Source organism: Apis florea, unplaced genomic scaffold (assembly GCF_048593485.1).
Source record: "Apis florea isolate Af1SG1 unplaced genomic scaffold, ASM4859348v1 contig_3078_pilon, whole genome shotgun sequence".
NCBI lineage: Eukaryota > Metazoa > Arthropoda > Insecta > Hymenoptera > Apidae > Apis > Apis florea.
Genome location: NW_028256702.1, coordinates 3,219,958 through 3,226,854, shown reverse-complemented (window position 1 = coordinate 3,226,854; position 6,897 = coordinate 3,219,958). Strand labels below are relative to the sequence as shown.

At 19.0% G+C, this 6,897-nt stretch overlaps 1 long non-coding RNA gene across 1 annotated transcript; it reads left to right on the top strand.

Moving 5' to 3' along the window:
* The first annotated feature begins 3,884 nt into the window (after positions 1–3,884).
* LOC116414999 (uncharacterized) lies at positions 3,885–5,820 on the top strand. Its single transcript, XR_004225558.2, has 2 exons — positions 3,885–4,242; positions 4,994–5,820. It is a non-coding gene; the product is annotated as an uncharacterized LOC116414999 (long non-coding RNA).
* The last annotated feature ends 1,077 nt before the right edge of the window (positions 5,821–6,897 follow it).

Here is a 6,897-nt window from a genome sequence, read left to right as displayed (position 1 = left end):
CCAACACATTTGCATTTTTTAAGACGAATTCAAACTTTTCATCTTAGATTACATCTCGAATTCATTCATAATGAACAATATACGGCATTTCATTCAAATAAAATAGATCTTTAATTTTGATAAATAAAATGGATGATTAATAATTTATAATAAAGCGACAGTCTAAAAAGAAGGGACAAGTCTAGAAATAATAATTCACTAGTTATCCAATAACAAAGAAACAAACAATTTTATAAGCAAAGTTAATCTCAAAAAAGTATTGATTTTCAACATCAAAACACTAATTTTATGTAAAAAAAAATCAAAGAAAACTTATTATTAACTCGTTCTTAAATAATTCTTATAGCCATCAAGATCTCCTATATATCTAAGTTTCTACTATTACTGTATTTTCTATTCTTATGTAATTTGTTCTTTATTATGTAATTTCTATTCTACTATCTAAATTTCAACTAATAGTGTTAATTTTCCTAATTGTTCGTCTCTAATCTAAAATTTTATCTACTACCATTAAAATCGACATTTTTATCTCGTTTTTACAATATATTATAATATTTTTGTAATATTCTTTTGCTAGAAAACTTATAAAAATAAATAAATAAACTTGACCTGATACTTTTATTATTTTATTAATTACCATTTCATTATTCAACTAATACTTTGAGAATTAGTTCAATCATTGAATAAGTATAAATTCTTTAGTTTTTATCTTTTACATTCATTATATATTATAAGTGAATCATCTATAATCATTATCTAAAATATAAATTCATCTTTCACTTTTTTTCAATTCCAAATGATACAACAATTATAGGCTGTATACAAATTAAAGATTAAAAATACAGATTAAAAAATTTTTCTTAATATGAAACACAAGTGCAAATGGGAATATAATACATGATTTACACTCATTTATATATATTATTAAACTCATCTGGAAAATATTATTATTTATTTATTCTTTAATATATATTTATCATATGATAAATTTTGAAATATGGAATACATAATTTAACATGGCACTATTAAAAATAATATATTGTTTTTCAATATAATGAGAATTATACGATGCATAATTTTTAAAGATTGTTATTTTATTATTATTTTTCAATTGTTATTATTTATATTATTTATTATTTTTATTATTTTTTATTTTTATATTGTTATTTTTCGGAGTACATCGTAATAACTCAGTAATTAAAGAAATAGAAATTTCTGATATAAGTTTAAATGATATAAATAGAATTTCCTCTTTTTACAGAATTCTTTTCTTGTTAATGTCATTCTCCTATTCAAGTGCGTGAATCATAAGATATTAAACAAAAAATATCAATTACACTTTTTTTCTGTGTGTTAAGATATATGACAAATATTATAAAATTTTTTCATACAAATTTATGAAGTAGTTATTGTCCAATAACTATTATATATACTACTATTATATTAATGTAAATGATCATTGGATTTATTTTCTTCTACTCTATAAAAATGTCAAAAAATATATAAATAATTTAGTTTAAATAATATTAATATAATATAACTTCAAAATCTCATAAGGATAATCTTAAAAATGAAATTATTTTATTATTGCATATATTCCTTAAAATAATTTAATACTTAAAGAATTCTGGTGTTTGTTTTCATAAAAAACAAATACTAAAGATATAAAGTGTTTTCTTTTTAGTTTCAAGTAGTGACACAACATGAATCTGATTCTAAATATACATAATAATAATAATAATAATAATAATAATAATTATAATTATAATAATAATAATAATAATAATAATAATAATAATAATAATAATAATAATAATAATAATAATAATAATAATAATAATAATATATATATATAATAAATACATAATATAATATTATTATAATAATTCTAGATTTCAAACACTTTTAGCTGAATTCTTTATTCTATATTAAACTAATTATTAAAAAAACATAATGAAGAAAAAACATATAAAATATTTTATTTCTCAATTTAATATAATAACAAATCTAAACAAATTAGATAAATGATATGATTTTTCAAGCCTCATTTTTTTTTTATTTCTATCAATATAAAAAAGAAAGATAGAAAAAATCAAAACAGCTTATAAATATAGAAGCTAACATATAGTATAATAATATAATAATAACACAAATAATTACTACAATAATATAGATATAAAATGGTACTAAAATAAAAAAAAGTACAAGATTTGTTTTTTCATTTTTTATACATAAAATTTCTCTTATTATATTTTTTCTTTAAAATTTTGATTAAAATGATGTAATTGGAATACATTTATTCTTATATCTTAAGCAAATTAACTTCATTATAAAAATCTATCATAAAGATTAAATTATAAAATCCTAAATTCTATCTAAATACATTTAAAATATCAAAAATAATATCGAAAAAGATACATATACCATTTAAAGTAAAGGAAGAAAAATTATTCCAAAGATGACGAGAATGAAATTGATTCATTAGTGGAAAACAGTTTCTAATGAACTTCTACTTGTGCAATATTTAATTTTTTTAATTTTGTGATATTCCAAAGATTATATTGTGTATTTCATTTAAATTTTTGTTAAAATTTATAGTTTGTTATTATAACTATATTATATTATAATTATATAATTATATTATATAACTGATGTTAACAAAAGAATGCAAGACTTTCGCATTACCGATTTATTTGAAATTGTATTCAATAAGTTTCATCATCCTGTTTATAAAAATATATCATTATAATAACAGATACTCAATAATTTTTGAGATATTTAAAATTTATGGTTAAAAAGTTACTCAGTGAATATACTTTCTGCAAATATAAAAGGCGTTGGCCTTTCTTTATTGTATGAATTTTTATTGATATTGTTATATGTAATATGGCAAATAAAAAATTCATTATATAGTAATAATCTTTTTATAAATTTTAGAAATTTTAGAATTTAATTTTAAATATTTTCGGAAGATATAGAAAAATAATTTTATATATATCAATATATAGCAATATATAGCAAAACTTTAGAAGTAGAAAAAAAACAATGGCTTACCAAAAAATTATATATGTATATTATAAAGATTACGAGGAGAATAATTCAAAGACAAAAAGTTATTATAAGTAATAAATGAGTCAAATATTAATGTGTGTGTGTGTGTGAGTGTGTAATTACAGAACAAATATTGATGTTCTCAAATATTGTGTCAAATATGTTAAGAAATGATCGCTCTATCGCATCATATGTATAGGAAATTTGTTGCCACTATCGAACATTTTCGACGAAAACATATATTTTTTTACCGATTGTACCAAATCTGATTTTTCGATTAAAATAAGGAATAATTCAATTTTTTAAATTTTTATACTAATCCTAATAATTTAATTTATCATAATAATTTATTACGATAAAAAATTGACATATTTTTATTATTTTTATCCTTTTATCACTGCTTTAACAATTTATTAACGATAGTAAACGTAATAATTGATATATTTTTATAAAATAAAATTAAATTTATTTTCTGTGATATTAGTTTTCGATTCAACTATTCAATTATAATTGTATTAATATATTTTAAATGCCATTTTATGTGAAAAACAATTACAGATTATTCATATGCTATGGACTGTGTAATAATCGTTTTATAAATTAAAATTATATTAAAATAAACAATAACGATTGAAATCTTGACTGAAAAGTTTATAATATGTGCAATATGAATAATACCAGTAACCTCAACAATAAAATTGATCGAAAGAAAAAGTATAAAAAACTCGGAATATTAATTAATTTTGTTGTCACAATATTTAATAGAGTTTATAAATTTCACGATAAAGTAGGAATAGATAGAATTAAGTAGTTATATAAATGTTCAATAGATGGCGACAGTGACCTATTTGTTTCATTTTTCTATCTTTCTTTTACTAATTTCACTCTACAGATGACATTGATTTCCAAATATCTTTTTTTACTGTTTATTCTTGATGTACATATTTATTAGAATATGCATAATCATTCTGATCTTTCTCGTGATTATTATTTCAAAAAATATGGTGTTTTGTTTTATTATATATCATGATATTATTTATTATCTGTAATTTCATATTCTTTATATTTCTTCAATTTTAATCATCTCATAAAGTAAAGATATTCATCTGATATGAGAAATACATTCATTTGTATTGTTATTCGGTTACCGATACTTTTTCTAATTTTAAATAACTGAATAAAATATCAAGAGTGAGTTACAATATTCTAATATTTGTTTAATGTTGTAGTGCATTAAGAAAAAATTTCAATAATTAGAAATTAGAAATTTTTAAGCCCATTTAATTGCATATTGTTAATTAATTTATTTATGAGAAATTTGATTCATATTGTCAGTTCATATTGTTTAATTTTAACTACCTATTATCAGAGAGATCATTATTAATACAATTTTGGCATTAAATTCTCAATTTTTATTCTCCCTGTTTGTTTTTGATTTCTCAGTATTTTTTCCTCTCTTTATTTTTGGCGTATACAGCTACAAATATATTCGTTTTTTTATATTTTTAAACTTTTCATTAAATTATGAAACATATGAAAAATTTGATACTTGTTGCTCAAGTCAAATAATATAAATATTTATATTCTTATAAATGTAAATATTACCAATTTAAAATCATATTTTATCGGATTCATTTTCAATGTAATTGATGAATCAAATATTTTTTTATAATATAAAATCTAAAATATAAATTATAGTATTTTACTTATAGAAATATCCTAATAAGAGAAAATAAATGAAAATACTTTAATTTAAAGTAAAAATATTGCAATTCATGTTTTCATATGTTTCTATTATTCTTTATGTTCTGTTATTTTATCATGTTATTTTTTTCCAATATCGAATATCCAAAGAGGCATTAAAAAAAATTATTAGAAAAAGAAAAAATTACTAAACATATTTACATGTTTTAATATTTATTCAGAGAACATATTGTTGCAGATTCAAAATGGATTCGTGTTGAGGTGTGACATGAAGGGAAAAAAAATGAAATAATATTTGTTTTTATATAAAAAACATGGATCATATATATGTGTCGTATTTGATTGCATACAGAGTGTTATATATACAGTGTTATATTATATATACAGAGTGTTTATAAAAATGTGAGATATCCTTGGAAGATAGACATCAAAACGATAAAAATAATTCATATACACATATCCGATAAGACTAATTAAGGAGTTAGAAGCATTTTAAGTTTGTGTTAGATAGAGCGAGGAGGCGAAAGAGCAAGAACACTCAGCTGGATGCATGACAGTATCATATTGCAATGTTGTTTATGTAGCAGAAATGAAAGTAAATATATTGATATTTTTTTGTATAAAATTGATTATTTTAAATAAATTTCAATATAAAATAATATACAATGTATATAAATATCATGTAATGTAACTATGCAACATTTTTATATTATTTAAAAAAAAATTTTAATTATGTAAATTGAAACTTATATAATTAGTTATTTAATAAAAACTTATTTCGGACAAATTATAGCAAATTTTACAATATTTGGAATTATATGATGATTGTACAATATCTTATTTAAAATCATAAATGAATCGTATTTCATTCAACATGCTGTATTTATCGAAATCTACAGAAGCAAATCAAAACATACTTTTATAAGATTTCGAAATTAGAAAGATTGAATGTGTTATTATATCTACAATTACTTTTTTAATTATTTTCACATGTATAAAAAAATCCGAAATACTAATGATATTTGAATCAATTTGAATTTCAGATTATTAAATTATTCAATCAAATCATTGACTAATATTTATTTTTATTTCACTTCCCTAAATATTTTTTATTCTTATGCAGAGAGAAATAGTAATTGATCTGCATATCATTTATTAATAATATGAATAAATATTAATATTGATGAATATAATATAAATATATAACACATTAATATCATATATCTATAAAAAATGCATACATATCGCAATTGCTTTATGCTTAAATGAATATTTCAAATTCACTAATTTTTTTTTTTTATACATTAATTTGATGAAATAATATATATTTGTTTAAAATAAAGTTTTAATTAAATAATTTTCATATAAAATTAAATTGTAATAATAAATAATAATCGAAATAATTTTATTCAAAGAAATTAATGTGAATAGTGAATAAAAAAATTCTAATATGTAATAGTATATGTAATGTGAAAAAGAAAAATGCAATCTTTATATGATTTTTTTAGTGGATATAAGATAATGACATTAATATTATATTAAAATAAAATTCAAATATTGAATTTCAACTTTTCTGTTTAGTAATCTCATAATAAAAAATATTGAATTTAAGCATTGCAATTCCAGATATAAATTAATTATATAATTTCTTTTTTTTTCGTTTTAAGTGAAATGAGAATACTTTTATTACACATTATAAATTTAAGATTTACATTAAAGTATAAATTAAGATAGAAGTACATAATATTATATAAATTAAGCCTCGTTGTTGTCACAATGTGAGATTAATTGCAAGCGATAAATTGCTATTGTAATACTAATTTAAGTAATCATTTTATTCCGAATTAATTTTTCTTTTCAAATTTTTTAAATTTATTTAATTTTTATTTTTTATTTTTTCTTCTGTTTTTTTCATAATTTATTTAACATTATTAATTATAATTTATTTCAATTATTTATATTTTACATTTTTCTAATTCATTTATATTAATTATTAATTTTAATCTTTCGTATTTTATTTATGTATTATTAATTTATTTAATTTTCCTTACATTTAATTTTTAAGCGTTAAATGAATCTCGATGCGTAATCACTTCCTCGTAGTGAGACCTGGTAATTGATATCGATTTTCATAAATTACTC